This window comes from Anas acuta, chromosome 5, assembly GCF_963932015.1.
Source record: "Anas acuta chromosome 5, bAnaAcu1.1, whole genome shotgun sequence".
Taxonomy (NCBI): domain Eukaryota; kingdom Metazoa; phylum Chordata; class Aves; order Anseriformes; family Anatidae; genus Anas; species Anas acuta.
In genome coordinates this window covers 36,754,389-36,778,611 of record NC_088983.1, presented here as the reverse complement: position 1 = coordinate 36,778,611, position 24,223 = coordinate 36,754,389, and the positions used below count along the sequence as shown (strand labels likewise).

General features: G+C 45.4%; 1 protein-coding gene across 5 annotated transcripts in view; it reads left to right on the top strand.

The window, feature by feature from the left end:
- Positions 1-24,223, top strand: part of SUSD6 (sushi domain containing 6) — a 79,330-nt gene that overhangs the window by 42,422 nt on the left and 12,685 nt on the right. The gene's annotated exons all lie outside the window — the stretch shown is intronic.

Sequence of the window (24,223 nt, the reverse complement as noted above, 5' to 3'; positions counted from 1 at the left end):
GCTGCAGCACCTCTTCAGAGCACTGATTATTTTATACATGTATATTTTTTCCTGTCAGCGTTGCCTCAGACTGGCTTGGTTCTGCTTTAACTACCTCTTTCCAGTGCCGGTCATGTGCTGATGCCGTGAAGACTGGTGTGCTGGAGCAGGCAGCAGTGTGACTGCGTGGAGGGAAGGGGAGGCTGCAGCCTGCCTCCCACTGCACTGAGCATCCCTGAGTCTTGCCATCAGCAGAACCGGGAGAGCCTGGCAGAGGCTGCTAATTAGGGGTGTTGTGGGGAGGTTCATTCTCCGGCTACAATCAAGATGAGCAAAGGCTTAACTATTTTACTGCATACCTCTGGCCACCTGCCACTTGTCTGAGGCAGGTCAGGAGTATTTCATGGTTGGCTGCATCAGGCACTGCGGAGCAATTTGAGAGGATGAAAATCGATGTCTGTTCTCCATCCTCTGACAGCAGGGAAGCATCTATCACTAAGTCTGTTTCCATCCGCTGAACTCTTAACTTAATTAGCAGCTTTAAATGGAGGAAATCTCTCTCCTGTCATCGGTTGGTTAGTTAGCACCAAGGGAGGGTGCCTGCAGAATTAAAGCTTTTGTGTTTTTTTTTTCTTTTTTAAATGGTTTGGGTTTGGTGGCAGCATTTCAAAGCTGCTTGACAGTGTGCACCCTGCACAAATTAAACCGAACACATTTCCCAGAGGGGTCTGTCACCTTTCTCTTCCTGTGGCAGTAGAGAGGAGATAGTAAGTTGTAGGGAACTTTTTTTTTCTTTCACAAATCCTGTAGCATTTAAAAACAACCATTACATGAAGCTAGTATCCTGTAGTGATCCCCTGGCTGGTATCAGAGTCAATAAATTGAAAACGAGACTAAAAAGCCCTGCAGTAACCACCTGTCAGTCGCTACATATGATGTGACAGCAGGATCAAACTTGTGGCGCCCAGTCTGGCCTCTGATCTCCTCAGAGCAACTAATTCCAGTTACTTTTCCAGAAAAGTTGACGGCTCTCCATCACTTTGGAGAAGCTTTCTCCATGGGTGGGCTTCTTCCCTGAGGCTGAGCTGGTTCCTGAGGTGCAAGGATAGGTGTATTTATGATGATGATGTTTCTTCAAGCCATGCTTCTTTCTACTGGTACCTGTTGTACCGAGTCTAATGACCAGCTGTAATAATTCTAACTTTTCTGAAATCATTCGGTAAGGGAGCATTTGGGAACCTCTTGCCTTGCCTCTTTTTGAGCCTTCCCTGGGCTGATCTCTAGACTCGTACATGCTTTGGGAACACAATGCCCCGGCGCACCGCTGCTGCGCCCCAGACCCCCGCCCCACACGCATGAATTCATCGCGTTGATCTTTCCACCCCTGCTTGTCGGGAGGGTCGGACAGCAGCTGCAGCTCCTGTCAAGCATGATTCCAGGCAGGGAGCTCGAGGGGGGAGAGTTACAAAGGGCCCAGTTTAAATCATCTGTGTAAGGGCACAGCAGAGGCTCTGTCACCCAGGCCTTGCCACTTGTCTTCTGGTGCTATGGTTGTAATGACATTAGCATTTCAAAAAGGGGATTACCACAGCCCCCAGGTTTGAGGGGAGGGTGTTCTGGCTGTTAATTGAAAAGCTGCTTTGTGGCCATCTCTGCTTTTTTATCCACGGTGTCTGAATCCTGAAGGGTTGGTGAAGGTGGCTCGATGGTGTTAAAAGTGGATTGTTGCTGTTGTGAAGAAGCTGGTTATTTATTGGCCTAAATGTGAACTGCTAGGTGTGCAGCTGCTGTCACTGATGCCTTCTTTCTTGCTAATTCAAAGTGACTGAGAATTTCCTAATGGAAAAGTTAAATTAAAGGGACTTTTGGGATCACAGTGGTATGATAGAGAACTATCCTTAAATTATACTTGAAAGAATAATTTAATGTAATTAAATCAGCTTGTCTGATGTATTTCAACCAATGGACACAGGCAGCATGTGCATCCTGTTCATCCTTCGCCTTCCAGGCCTCTTCTGGTACCAAAAACACTTTCTGTGCTCAGACACAAGGTTTCAAGGCAGTTCCTTACACAAAATCATTGTACTTCTTAAAAGGTCTTGTTTAAAAACAAAATTCCTGTAGGGAAACTCACTTCCGACCCTTGCAACTCTCCCTTGCATTATCCTCACTCTGGTTCAATATTCAGTGATCTTAGCTTTTTGTTAAGTTCACTCTCCACTTTCTGATGTTGTTTGTATTAGAAACTTGCATTAAGGCTCTGGGTACATTGAACGCCAGTGGAGAATCACCACAATCACCATCTCCTCTCCAGTTCCATTGGATGTAGAAGTGAGGAGGCCAGGCCTAGCAGGTTGGTCATCTGTTCCCTGGGGCAAGAGAACAAAGGGAGTTGTCTTGCTTGCATACCAACAAGAAAGGCAAGAGTCCTTCATGCAACCTTTTGACCATCTATGGGCCCTAAAATCAGTAGCTGACCCTCAGTGTCCAAGATGGGAGCCCCTTGGCTTGACAGTATGAGGGTGGTTGGAAAGGACGTAGCAGAAAATGCTGGTGGTTGCCCAGAGCTTTGTCCTCGGCAGCTTAATGGACTGTTGGTTAGCAAGACATCGGTGTGTTTTGAAAAGACATGCTTTATTATATACATAGGTTGAAGTGTCCACAGGCCTCATCTTTGCATGTGCCCATGAGGACTTCTCTCACCGAGGGTGTTTGCCTGGGACATGGTTCAGCAAGTGTTTTTGCAAGGCAGTGCTGGCTTGAGTCATGGCCGCCCGTCGCTCTGGGGGCAGCAGCGCGGCGTGTGCCAGCTGCAGGCCGCGCCTCGTGCGGTGGTGAATCATGGCTGATGCGTGGGGACAAACAGCCAGAGACCCACTGGAATTGCTGCTCAGCTCTTCCTGAACCAGACAGCAGGCCTGGGACCTAGATAAGCTGTCCCTCAGGGCATCAAGGAGGAACAAAAGTACAGTTTCCTTTGTAAACACAGTACTCGGTGTGCTGAGGAAGGGAGGTATTTAACTTCCCTGTATGTAAACAGGAACTGTGCAAGGCCTTCCAGGAGCTTGGTGGCTGCTGACAAGGTGTGTGTACACGTTCTTGGGCATATTTTTAACACTACCAATCTCCAGGCCTCTTCTAATCTGTTTATTTCTGTAGAGCACAAATCTATCTATAAAGCTAAGCAAGGCTGGAGTGCGCTGAAGATGGAGCTTTCGTGTGGCCTGTGGCTCAGGTGAGCTGGACAGAAAGCGCAGGGTGGCAGAGCTGCAAGTCCCTGTGGTCACACTGTCTTGTCCTCTTCTTTGTTCTGTAAGTGTGCCAGCACACACAGCTGTGCAAGTCTGGCTGCTGTCTCATTGGGAAGTCAGTCACTGAATCACTGTGCAACCGGCTCTGGAGTGGGCTTTTGAATCTGCAGTTAGACTTAGCTACCATACATCTTTGCAGGGGTGTTTTGGGGATGTATGAGTTTCTGCCTCGCCTTTTCTAAACACCTTTCGTGGCAGTGATGATAGAAACAAAGAAACACTCAGAGTTACTGTGGAAGTAGGCTGGAGAAAAAGCAAAACTGCAAATCTGAATGTGTAGAAAGTAAAGAATGCAGAAACTGCAAACAGTCTGGATTCTGAGGGGCTTTTAGGTTTGAGGGGGAGGTTTTTAGGTTTATGGTGGGGAACTGTCTGTCTTTCCAATTTCAGAGCAATTATTGTTTTAAAGGCTTGCAAGAGGAAGATAAGGGCGGCCAAAATAGAATGAATAAGTGCTGGCTATAATATTTAGTGGGATAAGAGCATTTGTAATTACAGAGTAAGAGGAGGGGAAAAAAGCATGAAGGAGAAAGTAGTTTTATTTCCCTTGCTCCTGTTTGGATTAATGAATTTAATTACTTGGAAATGGCTGGTAGCAAATTTGTGGGTTTTTTCAAATGTACTTTTAACAAGACTGCGAATTTTAAAAGAAGAGGCAATTCAGTAAAAATAATTAAAGATGTTAGAACTTAACTGCTATATCCCCCATTACTAGTGCTTTGTGTCTGTAGATGTTAAGAGAACTGAATTAATACGCCTCTGATGTACCAGGAGGGGAGAAACCAGGAATCAAGAAGATGCGATTCTAAATGCAGGAAAGTAACTGAGATACTGACTTTCAAATAAATCCTTATAACAAAGTTGTTCTTTCCTGTTCCCGTCAGCATAAAATAGAAATATGAGGAGGAAATGGCAGAACAGACTAATGTGATTCATTGTCACCAGCAGCAGGAGTTCATGAGGTGGGGGAAAGGGGATGGGGCAGAATGCCAGAACAGAGATCTTCACACAATAAAACTGTCAGAAATTCCTTCTTCTTGATGGCTTGGTTAAATTTCCACTAAATTGTGTGCTTGTTTATCAACTTAAACTTTTAGTTTCTGTAAGTTGGTATGGCAGCTAAGTAAGTAACAAAGCAAAGAAAAATAGTATTACATCTTCAAGTTAGGGAAGATGACTGCTGGAATGGCTACAATGTCAGATAAGTTTACCATTATACAAATCTTTCCAAGAAGCTTGTGTCTCACTGGTCATCAGCTGGGGGAGAGGAGGTCTCAAGTCACACAAGCACTGCTGAAAATTTTGCCCAGTGTATTTAATCTGAAAGAGGGAGTTAGTATCCTGCTGCTTAAATATGCAAGCAAAGCAGTACTGAAGGAGAGCTCTATAATTCCAGTAAAATTCAGTAACATGATGCAACCTCAGAGATAAATCAGGTAGGATTCAGTTTGGTAAAAGCATGAGATTGTTTTTTCTCTGAAATGCTGCTTACCAACAGTACTCACCGCAAAGGACGTCCCTGGAAGAGTTGGAAGAAACGTAATGGTTTAACAGAGGGTTAGAAATGTCAATTTGCCTACTGTGATAAAGCTGTAGAAAAGGTCATGGCTGAATTAACCTAAATGTGGAAATACTGTATGATAAGGAACAGCAATGTCAGAGCAAAAAGTTTCTCAGAATACCTTCTAGACATAGGGTACTTCCCTGTTCTATTGGAAATAGGCGCTCTTGAGGGTTTTTGGGTAATTCCTCTTTGTCATGAAGGTAGCTTGCTCTTACGTCTGAAAGATACCCTCTCTGTGGGTTGCTATAGTCCTGGAGGTCTCCTTGGCTGCAACATAATTCTGTTTGTGCAGGTATTTGGCACTTCAGTTTTACTTCTGGGCAGGAGCTCAGTTCAGCCTACTAGCTTGTGATTGCTCAAGAGGATTTCCAGGTTATGTTCCCATTGTCATAAACCTCGTTAATGAAATTCGTTTAATCCTTTTTACTGTAGAGTGCCAGGTCCCTTAATATGTCCTAATTTTGTACCTGCAGTCACATGGCTTCCTCTCAGAATGGTGCGTTATAGAAGACTACTTTTCTGGGAGCTTTTTGCAGCGTAGACTAGAAATCTGTTGCCAGTAACTGCTAGACTGGGAATAGAAGTTTTCAAGCTGTGGTCTTCAGGACATGTAAAAATAGTCCGTGTAGTTCTGCCTACCACATGATGATAGCTTCTTACTTTCAAACGGCTTTAATTGTGTTAAAGTAGAGCTTTAAGTGTATTTTTGTTTTCCAGTGGAAGCAATTTCTATAACTGGCAGACTTATGTGCCCCTGAGTAAGAAGGTATATGATCCTCACCGGCCTCCCAATGTGGAGTAATGCTGTTGTTCTAGCAGCCTTACTGGTGAGTTTCATTTCTCATGAGGAGTTTAAAAGGAGCAGGAAAGGGTAACTTCAAAAACCACAGCTATGAAGAGAAACCATCGGTGCAGATGGGTAGCTCGCTCTTCCTTGTGGAGTTGCTGCAGAATGGATGGAGTTAAGCCCGGCAGCATCACTTTCGCAGCAAAGTGTAGGGGCAGTACTTCTCTGCAGCAGAGGAATAGTTACTGTAATTTGGCTTCTGTTTACACTGTAAGCTAAAGAGTAAATATCGACTGTCTGTCTCTTAGATGCTGAGAATAAGAGTGACAGTGACAGCTTTGATGTATGATAACTAGGTTGCAGTGATTTGTATTTATGGCTTTAATTTCTGGTGCGGTGGGAACAGGGGCACGAAAGTAGATCACAGTGCTTCATGTGAGAGAGACACCTCCACCCACTTCGTTAATGAAAAGAATTTCCCTTTTCCATACTGACTGGGAATAAAAATGGGGAGAAAACAAAAGGCCAGTGTCATAATCCAGGTGACCTTTCCTAGTGCTTGGGAGGCCTACGTACTCTGCATCCTCAGGGAAGATAACAAGAAAAAGAGTGTGAGGAAGAGCAGTGGGTTTGTTTTTTGAGGAACAGATGGGTTTGTCTGTCTGCCAATTCTGGAAAAAGCTTAAATAAGGATTGTCTTTCTGAGAAGAGTAAGCAGTGTTTTAAGCTAGGAGATGTGTTGGGGGGAAAGAGAAGAAAAAGGAGAGAGCTCATTTCATTAAACATCCAGCTTTCTTTATCAGTTACATGGAAGAGCAGAAATTGTTCACCCCTTTCCCCATAACCTCTCGTGGCCCAGGTAATGGGACAATGAAAAAATAATTGATAAGGTGCTGTTGAGCTCCATGGATAAGATACAATTTAAAATCTGTGTTTATCTGAGACCAGGCATGAGTTTCCCATCCTGTGTGGTAGTAGCTGAGATTGAATTGCCTCTGGAGGATGTTGTACATATGGTAATTCCCCAGTTTTCCAGACATTCAATTCTGTTTCTACTTCTTAGAAAATCACCGGCACTTCTGTTGGAAGTTGACACATTATAATGGCGTTTTTAGCCACAAAACGGTCCCTTATACACAATTGTAGCATCAGTTTAAGAGCTGAGAACCTATTTCAAGGTTTGTCATTGGATTACCCTTTGGGAGAATGAAAGTCCATTTATTTCTTGGTGGCACTGGGCCTTGAACGTGTATTTTAGTGACAGTAACGTTGAAATCCCTAGGTACTTAGTGTAAAGATCTAATCCAGAGGTTTTGGAAAAGGGCCTCTTGTATTTATCTCTAACATAAAATCCTCTTATGGGGTTTTAAAAGGCTCTTGCATGTTTGCAGAGCGGGAGTGTGATGTTAGCTTGAGGATGTATGGTCAGGCTCCCGTCCAGTGCTCTAACCAGTGAGAAGTGACTTGGGAGGAGTGGGCGCAGAGTTTAGATTAGGCTGTTCAGTATTCCCTTAATATCCTGGGGAAAGATACAAATGATTGAGGAAATCCGGTTGGGAAGTAGATGCCTTTAATGTTTCTCTCTTCTTTCCCATACTTGAGGGCTTTTACTTTCTGTTGGGGCTGAGCTGTCTGCTAGGGGTATTGTCCTCTGCCCTCAGCGTTAGCTGCTGGGATGCAGCTTTTCTTATAGTAGTGTGCTAGATTCCAAGTGTAGCTAAAATAACCTTTTCTAAAAAGCAAATAGGAAAGGCAGAGGTGGACGAGGGGCAGAATAAAGGAAGGAGCTGCAGGCTGTCTAATGTGATCAGCATGTGAAATTGAATGCAACAAGAGCCTTTGGACGGTCCCTGGCTATAATTGTGTTGGCAACAGGAAGAAAGTTCAAACAATTTGTGTGCTTGGTGGGGTGTATCTGGTGAGAGAGAACTCCCGTGTGCTAAGCAAACTGTACTGGAGTGGGAAAGAAAGGAAAATTAACATAAGTTGGAAAGAAAGAGCTGTGGAATTGCTGTACTACCTCTTGTCCTGGTAGCCCTGTGCTACCTGCTGCAGACATGGCTCTGCTTCCTCACTAGTGGAAGACAGTGGGTTTTCTGTCATTTACCACCTAGAAGACTTCACATCCTCTTAAGGAGAAGACAGGAATCAAATAAAAACAAGAAGACCCCGGGCAAAGGAGATACTGTGTCTGTCTTTATTATCAGAATGACTTTGCAAAACCTGCTGTTGATCTGTGGGCTTCCTAGGTGGTATATGCTCCAGACACCGCGTGTTCCCAGTGAATTTGACCCAAGTGATGCAGTCTGGGTTTGTTTGGAGGCCTCCTATTCCTGTTTACGTGGTGACCCCTGTAACGCTTAAATGTGTGTGCTGTTCTCCAAATCTGTGTTGGTGTGAAAGATGAGTTACAGAACGGTATCTGATAACATTCAGCAAATGGGCTCCTTTTTTTCTCCTCTGGAGCTCTGCTTTACTCTCTAGATGCAAGCATCAAAATAACCTCCTTCCCCGCTAGCTTCTCCAGTAGACCCCAAGGGTATCCATACTGCTTATTTAGATGTTCTCAAGGAATCTGCATACACAGCTGGAGAGTTCCCAAGCGTCTCTCTCTGGGGGACCAGCGTTTCTGCTATTTTTAGTGTCTTTTCTTTGGGCCTTCCTTTCTGTGAGAAACCTCCCTGACTGGCAAGAGGCTGAGCTGTACTTTTAAGCTTCCCGTGTAGCTTTGAGAAACGCTTTTGCTCCACTGCCAAGAAACCTGTAAGCAATGTGTGGGCATTTTCACCAAGCCTCCTGGTGGGCTGAGCTCTGCGGAGCAGCTGAAGAGACGACGTGGTGTAGCCTGGCATCGGTACCACACCGTGGAGGCGGTCGGTGTAGGGGCGCTGGCTGTGTGCTGCTTGCATGTGCTGTTTCTGGGGACTGCATCGGTGTCACTGATGAACGATAAGCTCTATCTGGCCACAGAGCTTGGTGGTTTATGGGCTGTCTACCAAAATATAATGCAGAGGATGTTATGGGGGAGATTTCAACATCTGCCTCAGGGAAAAATAAAAAAAAAAAAGCTTTAATTTGTGAATCATCTATTTGAAGAGGGAGGATAGACTGCAATTCAGGGAATTAGTGGAGTGTGATCCCTTTAGGATGGGACACGGAATTAAGGCTGAAAGGCAGTCTAGGAATGGCAGTGGGCATGTTGCGTTAGCATGGGAAGTGGTTTGACAGCGTTGCTGGGGGGAGGGAGCTTAAAGTTCTTAGACTGTTTGAGGTGGTGTTAGATGGGAGATCTGATACTGGTGAAGAACTGGGATTTGGATACTTGCTTCCTTTATGATGACCTGGGAGGCAGCTCTGGGTCCAGCTGTGTTTGTCTGAAGGCTCCCCTGGGTGTTCTCAGCTTTCCTCCAAGGTCCGGCCCCAGCTCTGCAGAAGCTGGGAACGCTCCCAGATTTTTCCCATTTTGTGCTCAGTGCAGGACTTCCTCTGACATTCAAGCATGCTGCAACAGCTTCCTCTACTGTATGCTTCCCCGGGGAACATCTGAAACGCTCTTTTTATATGTGAGGAACTTCTTGGAACTACTTTGTTCTTGCATGGCTTGGAAAAGATTATTTTTTTTAGCTGAATTTCTACCGTCTTGATTGCTCCTGTTCAATCTTTCTCTTTCAAGGTCTGTTAACTGTATGTTGCACTGAGAAATACTCTTGCTGTTTTTCTACGAAATGCTCTGATATGACTGATGCTGTATAGATAAGATGTAGATGAGTGAAGCCACCGGAGAGAGCTGAGCAAAATGTGCCTGAAGTACTCGATAAAAACTTAACGAAATGTTGCAAGTAGCGTAAAACCACAAACACATCCCCCTCCAAACAAAAACCAAACAAACAGAAACCCAACCAACAAGCATCAACAGAAGACAGCTGGTAGAAAAGGAGCCATGTTGAGTAAAAACCAGACGGTAACGCTGCAAGACAGTAATGCAGCATATGCGTCCATGTGTTAGTTCTGTTTATTGCAATAAAGGCTGGAATAAATTCCTGGCCAGAGAGACCTGTGCGAAAGAACTACTGAACTGTGAAATCCTACATCTGGCTTGGCTTTCCTCATACAGAAAGAGAAGACCTGAATGTTATAGCAGTCAGATTAATCATAGAGTCACAGAATGGTTTGAGTTGGAAGGGACCTTAAAGATCATCTAGTTCAACCCCCCTGCCATGGGCAGGGACACCTCCCACTGGATTAAATTGCTCAGGGCCTCATCTAACCTGGCCTTGAACACCTCCAGGGATGGGGGCATCCACAATGTCTCTGGGCAGCCTGTGCCAGTGCCTCACCACCCTCCGAGTGCAGAATTTCCTCCTAACCTCTAATCTAAATCTCCCTTCATTTAGTTTAAAACCATTCCCCTTTGTCCTGCCATTTCCTGATTGAACAAAGAGTCGCTCTCCAATTTGTAACTCTTTGTAATTTAAGTTAATTACATTGGTGACAAGAACCCTTAAATCATCACATGGGACTCTTTAGACTATCAGAAGTGATATATTCACAAAGGCGGACAGAAGAGCTCTGTGAAGAGGTGAGCCAAGGCACAGAGACACAACCTCAGGTTACCTAGCAGTGGGCTGTGTTCCCTGTGCCTTAGCTCCAGTCACTGAGCTCTGCAGTGTCTCCCACTTGAAAATTTCAGCCCGTATTGTGGGGAAGCATTGCCTCTAAATCAGCAGAGGGATGTGTTTTGGCTGGCTTTGAGGCAGGAGGTAGGAGCTGGAGTTTTGTGTCTCTGAGATGCTTGAGCATCTGTCAGGCCAGCTGTGTTCCAGCAGTGCCAGAGAAGGAGCAAAAGCAACCCAATAATAAAGCATTATGAAAGGGCTTGATTTCTCTTCTTAAGCTTTAACTTGGTATTTTATTTTCTACAGAACAAGGATGTTTCTTTGTGCGTGACCAGGGAATACAGATAAGGAGGAAAGAGCATCTATATCCTTGTATTTTTTGGTTCAAAAGCAAAGTGCAGAGAGGTAGGACTTAATTGCAGCAGTCCTTGAGATCTGTTCCCTCTTCTGAGGATTTTGTTTTGAAAATAGTTATACTGTGGGGTTTTTGGTTATGTCTTACAGTCTCTCTGAGGCAATTGGAAGGAATGGCATTTCTTCTCTTGCATTTTTGTTAGACATCTAGGGCCACAGTAGGTCCCATTTCAGCAGTCACCACTCTAACCTTATGTGCTTTTTCAGCTGGATATTTTGACTTGCCTGTGCATCGATTCCAGTGGCTACAGTGAATATATCAAAGGGCAAGTAGTATTTCAAAGGATGAGATTTTTTTACATATCTTTTCTGAATGCCTTTTTTGCCAGCTGCGAAAGGAGCTTGGTTTTGAACAGCTTCGCAACCCTGTCTTGTTTCAGTTCAGGTTTGTTTACCCTGTGGGTGTTTGTAATGAGGAGCTAGAAAGACAGAAAGGAAGGTTTTGTTTGCTACCAGATATATTTTTGACAATTTCCTAATACGTTTTGTTAGACAATTTGCTAATTCACATCCATTGAGTTGCTTAGAGCTGTTGGTAGGTACTGGGAAAATGGAGCTATAAAACAAACACTTTGAAGCTCTTACATCTGTATAATGAGACAGTCTTCTCAAAAGAGATGGCTGAAAATATGAATTCTTTTATACGCTGCCTCTGTAAAGATTACACTAAGTTGCCATTTACTTTTTGACGTGCCTGTTGATCCCAAGCAGAATCCACGTGGGTGGAGTGTGTGGGACTTGGCCTGTTCTGCCAGAACTGATGGTGTCTGCTGTGACTGGTAAATCACAGCACCAGCAGCAGCCCACCAGACCTTGATGCCTTTTGCTAGTCACTCTTAAGTCACGAAGCAAGCTTGCTGATAGCTTCATGGCTTTATCTTCCTTCTTCCCAAATACTCTCCAGCTGCTTGCAGTGCTAGTAAATAGAGTTGCCCAGACACAGAGTTGTTAAGTTTCAGAGCAGGTTATGCAGGGACTGACGCTACCTTTCCTATTATCGCCTTGTGAGCTCTTAAGTTGCCCAATTTTTAAAACGTTGGGCAATTTAGAAAGGTGTGTCATAGCTAGCTCTTGTCAAGAGAAGAAATTTTTCTTCATTCTGTGTGCCTTAGAGCTGTTGAGTTACACCATCACGGTCCAGTGTGAGTCTCAGCTGAACAGTGCAAGAAAATCAAGCTGGAAATGGTTCAACGTGAAGCATGGCTGGGGTGCTCGAGGACATTGTGGTCTCTGGGAAAGATAGGTTTGCCTTTTGGCGTGCTTCAGTCACTGCAGTCTGAGCTGCCTCCAGCTTTGAACATGACCTGGGAAGTGTCCTGGTGGGGCTATTTTTGTTTTCCTGCCAGGCTGCAGAGAAGTCGCTTGTGCTATTGAGCTCCTGTAAAGCCTGTAGAAAATATGACCCAATATTTACAGCTAACCTAACCGCATCTAGATTGAAAATATGAAGTGTGCTTAAGAGAGGCTTTCCAGCCAGACAGGACTAATAACTCTTTACAGTTCTGCCCAGTGGTAAATGATTTGAGTGCCTGTTCTGACAAGTCCCATGACAGAGATGAGTCATTCTTGGAGGATAAACAAATCTGCCCAGATATTAGATTCTGATATGCTCAAGAGAGCCAAAGGTCAGAAGAGAGATGGCGTGGCAGGATGAAAAAATATTCTCCAGTGATGAATATTTTTCATTGAAATATCAGCTTGGAGTTTCAGGGTTGTTCTCCTTACCCACCTTTCCCTAGCAAAGCTGCCTTAGACCTATTGTAGAGAGAAACTTTGGTAACCTGGGGCTTTGGGCTTTCCGGTTAGGTTTCTGTGCAGATGGAAGCAGAACAACGCTTAGCACAGAGCAGTCTCCTATGTGCATGCCACTACTAGATCTGCCTTGGCCAAACTTCCAAATTAGTACTTTTTGGATAGGCTGAGTCAGAGGCGACAGCTGCTCCTGCTGAAAGGATGAAAAATGAATCAGCTGCAGAAGGCTTAGTAGTGAACGGAGGATGCCTACCAGGACAGAGCTTCGCAGTGACTTGGCTAGCTTGGGGTCTTTCCATACATGCATGGGAGGACGGGGCTTCTTTCTGAACTCTGAAATCCTTGGTTCAGAACCCCTCTGAGGTTAGGACAACCTTTGAGCAGATTGTGGAGTCTGAAGTGTCCAGTCCCAGAATGAACCACAGCAGAACTGGGGCTAGAAGGTAGGCACGAACTGGGCTGCTGGCTGAGGAGGAGCCGGGTGCTGTGTGTTGTAAGGTAGCTGTGACTTCCAGAGCTCCACCTGGCAGTGAAAGGGGAGCAAAGGAGTCCTACAGCTGCCAGTGTTACCAGCCAGGTGATGTGTGTCATCTGGGGCTCAAGGGGCCGTGCTGGAGCCCACAGGGGGGATGTATTTGGGGAAATTGCCATAGCAAGTGCTTATAATGCTTCATTAGCAAAAGGAACCTGTTTACTGTAGTGGACTGAAGGAAGGGAAGGGTGGTGTTTTGTAGTCACATGGAAATATGCAAGCAAATCATGCATCCTGTGGCACTGCTAAATTGCAGGTCTCTTGTTGCTTGCTGTTAGATGAGTTTTGCTCTGCCCTATTCTGAAGATATGTTCCCTTCAAAGGACTGTCCTCACCTAGAGTCAGTAAAGGGATTTATTTCAATCAGATCAGTCAGCACAAGTCAGTCATCTCTGTCCTCCCAAAATCTGGTGCCCTAAGTCAGCATGCACACCTGGTAGCTGTGTTTTTTTTCTAGGTTATCTCCTCATTGTTTTGCTGAAGAGGTAGATGGTTTTCCACAGCCAATAGTGTTTATCAGACCTTTATCCTAAAACAAACAAACCAACCACTGTTGGGGTATTGCTGTGCCCAAACTGAGAACTCACCTAGGAACAGACAAAGAAACAGCCAGATAAATGTGCAGGTCACCCCTGAATTAAGACCAATTTTTAGGTTTGTAGGTTTCTGGAAAGCAGTGAGCAGAGACAAGATGAGAAATCAAAGCTGTGTGAAGAGCTAAGCTGAAGTTTAAAATTAGCACCAGTAATCGAGGACAGTGGATGTTACATGAGTTCAAATGCCGTGCTAATGCCTTTCCTACTAATCTGCCTCTATGCAGTAGGTCCTGTTAGTTCCTGCGTAGCTGCCTGTTCCTTTTTTGAAAATACATCAAACTATTTTGACAATTCTGTTATCTTTTAAAATAATCGCTTTGTTGTTGCAATGCAAAACAAGATCTAGAATTCGGTGAGTTGCCAGTGAGAGGACAGAAGGCCCCTGCTGAGTGTTAACTGCCCCTGCCCAGTGTGGTGAGCACTTTTGGGCTCGTTACATTTCTTAGGAATTTGAAACTGAAGCCAGCATCACTTTATTTGACTAAGAGAGTCCTTGTAACATCTGAAAGGGAGGAAACAAAAAATAACAGGCTGGGTGCTGCCATTTGGGTGAGAGGGTTTGGGTTTCAGGAGCAGAATCCTGGACACTGCAGATCACATAAAGTTGTTGTAGCACTTGGCAATTTCCTTCCTCTAACACGTGGCAGTGATTGCAGGGTGGCTGGAAGAAGGCATGGGGAGGCCAGAAGTGGCCTGGGCAAATAAAATGAAATTGACTCTCCTTGGAAATCTCCGTTGTGCCCACAGGGGAGAGCAGGTTTCTGTGTTACACCGACTGTCCTGGAGCCACTGTACTGCTCACCCCACTGCAGCCCAGGTGCAAACTGTTTTAAACTGTCTGGCAGTGCTGGGTGCTGTGAAGTGCTGCTCAGCTGCTCTGGGGCTGTGCTGGACTGGGGCAGGCATCCCTAATGGCGATTATAATTTTTGTGCAACAATAAGATTGCTTTATCATAAGATCTTTAAAGCTCTTCTGCAGTTTTCATTGTTTGTTTTCCTCTGCCTAAATAGTGTTTCCAGAGATGGGTTTTTCAATCTCAGCTTTGTTTAAAAGCATCAGGTTTTTATTCTACAGTTTGGAGTTACCCTGAGGTCCGAAATACCCAGTCCAGATGAGAGCCCTGCTGTTTGGTGGGCTCTGGGCAAGCATAACACGAAGCTAGCTCTGAACAACTTGGCAGTGTTTGTCTCGGAGCCTGTCAGGCTGAGTCATACGGGAACGTGTCTGAGGGGAGCTCATTACAGGTGGGCCTATTATGGGGGAAACAATGCCATTTTCACAGTGAGCAGTACGCTTCCAGAGAGGCAGATGCAGTCTGGTGTGCCGCTGGAGTGCAGGTGGGCTTTGGTTGCTGCTTTTCACTGCAGACATCTTCCCTTTGCATATCTGGCTCTTCTGCTAGCCCTGGGCCTTGTCTTGTTTTTCCCTGCGCAGCGTGGGGTCAGTGAAGTCTGTACCTCTGCTTTGGAGGGGGAATGGAATTTGAAAAAGAGAAAATAGCTCGTTTTTTCTACTGGAATTTTAGCGAGGGATTTGTGTAACTGAGCAGTGCTTTCTGAGGTGCAAACATGAAAAAACCACAAAACACTGCACTTTATGTTGAGACAGTCTGTAGCACTCTAGAAGCACCAGTGGCAGCTTCACGTAGCCCAAACATTTTGACTCTTGGAGAACATAAATAGAATTTGCATTTAAGAGCAAAATTTGATGCCAATGGTGCTCTTTTTAGGAGAGAGATAAGCCACTGGAAAAAAAAATCATATTTATAATGGAAAGGAAGACAAGACCCATAATTAATGTGGCACTAGCAGGCTTCCTCCATGGTTGACTAATCACAGCTGAGTGTTAATAAGCACAGAGTTTTTTTAAATACTGTTGTAACATGTTAATTAAGATAATTCGGCTCCATGTGTCTCTTGAGTTACCAGATGGCGACTGCATTGGTGGAAGGCTGCAATTAGTCTTTTCTTTCTTCCTTTTTTCTCCCCCTGCCCTAAAAAAAAAAAAAAAAAGTGTGGTGGGGGGAGGCAGGGTGTTGGGGGAGAAAGGCAGCTTTGGCACGTATGGGATGGCTGCGTGAGGGGTGCCTGTTACTGTACACAGCGAAAGTGCTTGTCTAATATGTCTAATTATATAAATGCACAGCTATATGATTATATATACAAATCTCTTTGCTTTGGTTTCTTCTCATTTACACGCATTACAACATGAAGAAAAATAAGCCTCCTCTTCAGAATGTGCCCTTGCGAGGGAGACTGTAATTTCCCAGTGAAGGTTCCCGTCCCCCTCAGTTTGATATTCTGCCTCTGACTTGAGGCTAAGCAGCATCTGGAGCCAGCAAAGACAGAGAGCTTATTTTTCAGTGGACTTTGGCCTCTGCTCAATACGCCGAGCCCAAAAGAGGGTTATGTTTTGCAGTGTGTTTTTAGGAAGGCTTAAAATATTTTAGGGGCAGGGTCGACTAGAAGTGTGCACGCTCACAATAGCGGCCTTTTATTGACTTCTGCCTCCTGTAAGTAAAATATAGAGGCTCTTTAGCCTCAGCTGTTGTGACTGGGCTCCGGCAGCAGCTGCTGTCTCGAGCTTGTCCCTCTGGGAAATGACCCATCTGCTCCTGTGCTAGAGAAAGCCAGCGTGCTGGAGAGGAGGACGTTCAAAATCTCTTGTCCTGCTTCCAGTCCTCATCTCCACCCCAAAAATTACAGATGGAGAAAACCTGGGCAGCTGGTAATCGGTCTTTTAATGTGAATGCTGTCTCCAGCTAGAAATGCAGAGGTCTTGCCTACTTCCAGCTGGCAGAGGCTAGCTTTGGTCTGGGTCCCTCTTCAGGTGGTGTATCTGCAGGTTTTTTACTCTAATTGTATAGTTAAAATGTTAGCATGCTTGCAGGCAGTAAGGAGAAAATAAGTAACACAAAAAATTTGAGCTACCTGAAAGGGCAGCAGAGCATGCTCTGCCTCTACCTGGAAGACCCCCTGTTTGTTAGGGAGGGGGCTTTCTCATGACTGCAGGAGACATTTGTGTGTTGGAAGATAATTTTACATGGGCTAAAACACATCCCCCAAATGCTGGGAAAGGGTAACATCTCAAATACAATTCCCAGAGCGCAACTGCAGACCAAGTCCCTGCTGTGCTTCTCAGCCAGACAGACAAGAGAAACCCCAATCTAAAGCATGAGGCTCTTCAGATTCATCCCGGACCTGCAGTCTCAATGACATTATCCATGGAATAGCTGATGTGCCGTTCCCTAGCCTGATATTCGTATTAATCCAAATGCTTGGACTAGGGAGAGGAGTGCAGGAGCAGAGGGGGAAGCAGCTGTGCTGAAAGCTTTTTCATGCATCCAGCAAACATCGCTGGTTGGAAACCCAAAGGTATTTAGCACTCAGAAATGGAGCTGTGCACTGACAAGCTGGAGCGTGTGGGTGGAGGTACTGCTTTGGTATCTACCATCTTGTGCTTTTCCAAAAGCACATCCCCTCGTCACTGCTTTCTCAACAGGAAGGAAGGTGTGGGTGAGGGAAGAGGCAGCAGCGTGATCAAAGCCTGTCTGGGTGCTTTTTCTCTGCAGGCCAGCTGCCTGGGATATGGTTCTGCTTTGGCAAAATACAGTGTTTATTTGATGTTGCTAGTCTAAAAAGGGTATGAAATGATACAGGCCTGCTTCTTACTAAAATCCAACTGCTTCGGAGGCAGGGATTTCTGAAAGGGGCTCCTGCTGTTTATACATGTGCACAGGGGAAGAGAAAAACAAGGACACTGTCTGGATTTCGCACAGAAAGCAAAGCTGTCTGGTCCTTCTGCCCAGCCCTCCCGTCATCTCCCTCTGCAGAAGACTCCCGGAGCAAATACCAGTCCAGGTGTACGTGTGCCTGAAGGCCCTGGTTTAAAAGGAAAAATCCTCACCCAAAGAGGAGCTCACGGAATTTTGTTCTGCAGTCACCGCCTCACGCTGCAGCAGTGCTGGTTGTGCCTTGCTGCCCCTGAGGGTGCTGCAGTAGGCTTTTGGGAGAGGGGCCTGGTAGCTGTCAGTGTGCTCTTTGAATCAAATAGGTGGTGCTGTTTTTTTTCCTATTTTCCTACTTAAGGTGGCAAGCCACTCAGAGCCCAGGCTCTTTAGGATACAGGTTAAGTCTTCATGAGAAAAGGAGCAAACTTGGACTTTTTTCTAGTTTTTCTGTTGGTGTATAGTGGGTTTTAAGTCCATTGAGTGTTAAATAGTGATCTGTCCTCCAGCAAGATTTGGAACAACCACTTACAAGGGGAAAACAAACAAACAAAAAATCCTAAGCTTAAAAACCAAGCAGACTTTGGCTTGCATGAGAACTCGCACAGGGTGTTCTGCTCTGTACAAGCTGAAGCACCATGGCCTGTCTGCAGGCCCTGGGAGGCTGATGTGCTGCTGCCTTTGTTGTTGCTCAGGAAGCTGCTGAGAGAGCTGGGCAAATCTGGCTGGTTCCCCTGCTGCTCGGCTAAGGACAGCAGTGACACTATTACCTGGTCGGGTCACATTCATGCTTCTCTGAGTACCAGTGACAACGGCTGGGAGGATGCCCAAGAAATTAAGATACCCAGGAACTGGGCTAAGGGAGGGACAAATTGTTTCCTTATTGGCTTACTAAACAGCCAGGAGATTAGCGGAGAGGTCAGGTAGTGCCCTGCTGGCAATAATTGGAACTCTGAAAAGAGACAAAACAACCAACATCTCTCTTTCTATTAGCAAACACATCTAGAGCCCTTGCTAGCGGAGTCCTTCAGTGACTTCCTGAGGCGAAACTAATGTTCAGCGCCACTCCTGAGCAGGATCCGTGGGCAGGAGGGAATCCTCTGCTAGAATTACCAGACCCTCCGCAAGCCAAAATCAGCGTTACTGCTGGTCTCTGGCTTGCACTTCTGGACCTCCATCTGGCTGCCTGCATCAGGCTGTCACGCTTCTATTGTAAAAAAGCTTTCTGTAGATAGAAAAGATGAAAAAGGAAAGCTTGTGTTGAATCTAAAAAGAAGTAGCTGGGGGGGGGAAGCTGATGCTGCAGGCGATTCAGGGCACTAACTTGGGAGAAACAGTGAACTTAACCGTGTTATTTTTAGCATGGTGTTAATTAAACCTGAACCCAAGGTCTGAGATGCGGAAAATGGACAGTCTCTGCAGAAGGCTTCAACTGTAGCTGATGTTTCTGACCTGACATTTAACTGTGGCAGGACCTAGGCTGAAGAGGAGTAGAAAAGGAGGATTGCCCTCAAGAGTTCCTTAGAGACTGGGGCCTTTGAAGTTCCTTGCCAGAAGTTAGTAATTGCTTTTGCAGTTCCCTCTGTCTTATTGAAGGGATGCAGACACGCATATTATCCAAGCTGAAAATCCGATGCCTACATAGCAGGGACAAGTAATTGGAAGTTATCCCTCTTTGTGTTTATTTTGGATGCCTTTCTCGATGTGTTGTGTTTCTATAGCTAGTGGCAAGTCCTGCCTGAGAGAATCAAGATGGACAAATTTCAGAGAACCAGAGACTTGCGGAGAAGTGCTCCTTGCCACTGCAGAATCTGCTGTAGCAAAATTTGGAAGATCGGCAAAGGCAGAGACTGTGACCAGGAGGGAACCCATCTCTGTGACAGGAGATAGAGACAAAAAGATGTTTTAAGGGAAGACAGCCTTTCTTAAGCTGCTCAATGAAAATCCTACTGTAGGGCAGTCAAGATAGCACAGGAAAGTTAGCATAAGGCTTCTAATCCCAGCATGAAGCAAATCACATATCCTCTAGTACAGGGACAATTTTTAACTGTGTGCTTCTGTGTCCTCCTCCACAAAGATGTTTGCTCACCAGACTGGACACTTGGCTCCTGGTATGAATCAGTCATGACAGGTTTGACCTGACTATCCAGGGGAATATTCATTTTGTTAGGTCAAAAGGGTGGTTTTTGTTTGTAGGATGACTATGTAGGATGATTTGTACGAGTCTTATGAGGAGCAGCTGAAGGAGCTGGAGGTGTTTAGCTTGGAGAAGGCTCAGGGGGGAGACCTTGTTGTACTTTACAGTTACCTTAAAGGAGGTTGTAGCAAGGTGGGTATCAGGCTCTTCTCCCAAACACCAAGTGATAAGATGAGGGGAAATGGCTTCAGGTTGTGCCAGGGGAGGCTTAGTTTGGATATTAGGAGAAATTTTCATTACTGAAGGGGTTGTGCGGCATTGGACTAGGCTGCCCAGGGCAGTGGTTGAGTCACCATCCCTGGAGGTCTTCAAGAAACGTGTAGAGGTAGAACTCACTAGTGTGGTTTAGTGGTGGGCACTAGTACTAGGTTAAAGGTTGGACTAGATGATCTTAGAGGTCTTTTCCAACTTTAATGGTTCTATGATGTTTTTCCTCTGAGTCCCGATAACATTAGTTAAGTGGAGTAATCTTGAAGATGAGGAAAGGGAAGAACAGAGGTTAGCATTTTCCAGTTCTGGTCTTCATTTGAAAGGCCTGGGGATGTTAGCATATCCAAACAGGGCACATGCTGAGGGGATCCAGCTGAGGAGTTGTAGCCCTGGCAGGCCAAGCAGCAGGGCTTCAGGTTGGTTATTGTCAAGGTGGTGGGTAACTGAAACATACGGACCCAAAGGCTGGGCAGCAATCTGCCAGCTACCTCTGTTAGGAACACTACTACCTTCCTGTTGGAGATTATTACAGAATTGGCCTGGTTTTCCCCCAGATTGCTTCCAATAAGCTTTAGCAGGCACTTGTGAGCTTCCTAGGACGCTGCTCTGAGGACTGTCAAACGTGCTGGAGCACTCCTGTGGTCAGTGAGGAGTTTACCTGAGGCCTAGTCTTGCTTCCTCTTCCAGTTGCTGGGGTTTGGGCTTGACTCAAATACCAGCAGCTTTAACTTGTCAAAACTACTCCTGTCCTAGCTTTAGTGACCTTTGTGCCTTGCTGTGGAGGAGTATAGGAAACTTACTGTACATTCAGCGCAAAACATCCCTTTGTTACACAATGTTTTCCCAATCTGTCCACCCACGTAAGGTGAACAATGCAACGGCTTTTTCTGCCGTGGTTACAAACCTACAGTTATGCGCTCAAGCAGGTGATTATGAGTATGTCTTGTTCTTTTTTTTTTTTTTTTTTCTTTTAAGAATGTATTAAATTAAGGAGGATTTGGTTTTCATCTCTATGGGGTCAGGCTACTCAGCAAAAAAGGTGAGTGGCTGAAATACAATTCAGGTGTTTGGCGCAGAAAGAGATACATAAGACCCCTGCTAGGATCTGAGAGACTTGGTAAAAAAGAAACAGAGTGCCAAAAAAAAAAAACAAGATTGTAGTGAGGTATCTGCCTTTGTTACCCCAGTACAGTGCTAAGACTACACAAAGCTGGTTAGTACTCAGCTGTTATATATCTGTAGTAATGATCTGGTCAGATTTAAGTATATCTTAATTTTACATTGTGTGTGTAAATGGATAGTATTGTACTTGTTCCTTGCCACATCAATCTGATCGTGTGTGGGCTTGGGAAGTCAGCTCATCTCTGAATCTCACTCTCAGAGATCAGGTGCATCCTCTGAGTTTTGAGTACGTAAACCCCTCAGTCTTGTCAAACAAAGTTATTTTCTTGCATCTGTGGTATTGTCTGTGACTGTGGTTTGGTTTTGAGTAGCTTTGACATTGTTAGAAATGGTCTGTAGCTCTGCCTCGGAGGGTGCTGGTGCGGTGACACTGCCTGTGGCTACAACAAAAAAAAACACAGTTCCTTGCAGTTTTGTGCTGCGTATTGTCAAGTTTCTAACTGTTACTCACAGAACATAAAAGCATTTATCCCTCCTTTCAAGGAGGGTGGTATTCTTTTGAGTGACCTAGGCACAGAGAAATGGTGCTCACAGATGATTTGGTAGGAAAATGGGTGAAGGTGCATACTGACTTAATATTTTTTCACTTTTCTATTAAAGATCTTGTCTTGCGTTTTGGTGGACAATATATTAAACACCAAATATTTTGGAACTGCAGTTGTAGAAACTCCGGTGCATAATTTTATTCTGCCAGTCAGTCTGGAAATGACAGTTTCTTTACCTCTGAACAGAGTTCGCCATGCCCCAAATGTTTAGTCTTCTCATCAGTTACCTCCTTCCTGTTTTCCAGCAGCCTGTGCTGGCAGGGAACCAGCTCTCTCGGGAGATGTCATAAACTTCAGCACCTCTTGGAAACTGGGCTGCAGGGAGTAGCGCTCTGCCCTCTTTGCGCACAAGGCTGTGAAGTTCAAAACCACAGTTTCTCTGCATCCTCAGAGCATGATGGATCAGGAAGCTGGGAATAACTGCAAGCCTAGGATGTCAGTAACCCCCTAGGAAATTGATAATTTATGTAACTTGGCTGTATTTCTCTTCGCTGCCTGGCATGTATGTTTGCTTTAAGATGTCTCATAAGCTCTGGGGTACTTCCAAGAACATGTGTTTCAGGGAGGAAGGCGATGAAACTCCTGCATGTTTCCTAGTATTTCAAATACAAGTGTATACCTTTGAGAATCTAGGCTGATGCTGTTGAGAAGATGGTGTATGTGGTTACAATACCCGTTCTTAACAAAATGTCAAAAAATCCTTAAGAGGAACCTTTATAACCTTTTGGGAAGCTTCAATGTATCCACCATGTGCCACCCACCTTTGAACACTTGCAAGGAGTAAATCTGTCTGCCCTGGCTTTGCTATGTCCTTTGAAATCTGCCCAGCCTTAATTGGGCTGAAAAATCCTCTCCATTGTTTAGTTCATGTGCCTCAGAAAGTGTCGGACAGTGTGCCAAAGTAATACCCAAACAGTAACGCTAGCCTGGGGCTGGGCCACACAGCAGCATGCAAACATCACTGAAGGTTAAAAGCAAGCAGCCTATTTGGGAAGCGTGAGCTGGCAGGAGAGCTGGACCAGGCTGCCTGCTCCCCAGCCCTGTGCTGAGCCCTCACAGCACAGCCGTGCTCTGAACTGCTCCTCTGCCCGTCTGCCTGCACCCTCCAGCTGCAGAGCAGAGCCAGGGTAGGCCTGTTCTTCTGTCACAGCAGAGGTGTTAACTATTTGTGATGTTCTCGGGTGCTGTGGTGTCAACCTAAGGGAGAAGAGGGAGGAAAAGGAGGTGACTAATTCTGCAAGCTCTTCTTTTAATAGGAGGACAAGTCAGGAATCAGCTGCTGGAATCAGCTACAGCTCTGGTGTAGGGGCCTTGTGCAGCACGTTGTTCCCAGCGTGACTCTCTGTGGCGCCCAAAGGGCTGCGTCTGCTGCAGAAAAGCCCTGTTAGCCACGTCTCGGTATCTCTTCCCCTGACTAACAAAGGCCTTAAAAGCAGCATTGGGGCCAGCCTGCTTGGGCTCCTCCGGAAACGGGAAGCTCGTGTGCAAGTGTGGGAAAATTCCTGCTGGAGCAAGGCGGCGTGTGGGAGGCTGGGCCGGCTCCTGAGCGGTTCCAGATGCCTCCTGTGGCCTAAAGGTGCCCAGGGAAGCTGTCCCTGGCTGCTGTGGTAACAGGAGGGTTTCCCAAAGCTCGCTGCCATTGCCCGGGGAGGTGCTTGTTAAATGGCTGAGGGTGCTCAGAGGGGTCCCTGCGCTTTAGCAGGAAACATCTCTGTCTTGCAGAAGCAGCAGGGCGTTTCTGCGTGCCAAAATGTGTAATGAGGCTGCGGCTGCAGCTGATCTGAAGTGTTGGACAGGCTGTAAGTTTTAGCCTCATAAGGTAAAGTGTTAAAACCTGGGTTACAAAATTGGAAATGATTGCAGAAAGAAAAAATAAATGCAGAAGAGGCAACAGTTAACACTTGTGAGGGACAGGACAGTGGCTCCTCTGAACCTTATTTAAGGATAAATCTCCTCAAGAACAAAGTCTTATTGAAAGGCTACTGCTTAGACCCCTGTTAACCTTTTCTCTCAAGAAGTAAATTGAATTGCAGTTACAAAGCTGGCAGAACTCATGCCAGAGGCTTATTGGCTTCACTCAGCCCTTCATCCTGGGGTTTGCTGGCATTTACAAGGCGCTACCAATGATGCATTCACACATGTGATTAGGTTCAAGGGTCACTCACACTGCGACAGGAGAGCAAATTTTTCCATAGTGAGCAAGTCTCAAGTTTTCTTACTCTTCTTAGGTCCTGCACCAAATCCAGTTAACTGAAGTTTGCCCGGTTGGGTTTCTCACCTGCAGGCAGAGCCTGCGACTGTGTGCTCCGGGGATTAAGGCAGGCCTGGATAACCATGCTGTGGTAGAACTGGGAGGGTGGGTTGTTTGGTTTTCCATACCCCAAAATATCTCTGGAGGGATCTGTGATGTATTTTCTTCTGTGAAGCTTGAGATCTGAATTTAAAGGGGGAAAAAAACTGGAATTCTCACTCCTTCAATTAGGTAAATACATAGCATGGGAGTGTATTGGAGCGGTCCTGCAGAGTCACCAGGAGCTGCCAGAGGAGATGAAATCCTAAGCAATGCAAATATCCTGTTTTCAGTGCAGTTTCCTCATTTGTGGTTTGTTGTTTTTATTTGAATGGCAACTGAAAATTCTGTGAGAAATTTTTTCACACTTACTATGTCAGTACCCATCAGGGGAGATGCAAGAAGAAATGTAAAATGCTCTCAGTACTTCAGCCTTGCTGTAGGTAAGCAGAGAGTTATTTTAGAAATATCTTTATTTTTTTTATTATTATTTTTTAAATAGGCTACAATATGTGGTCCT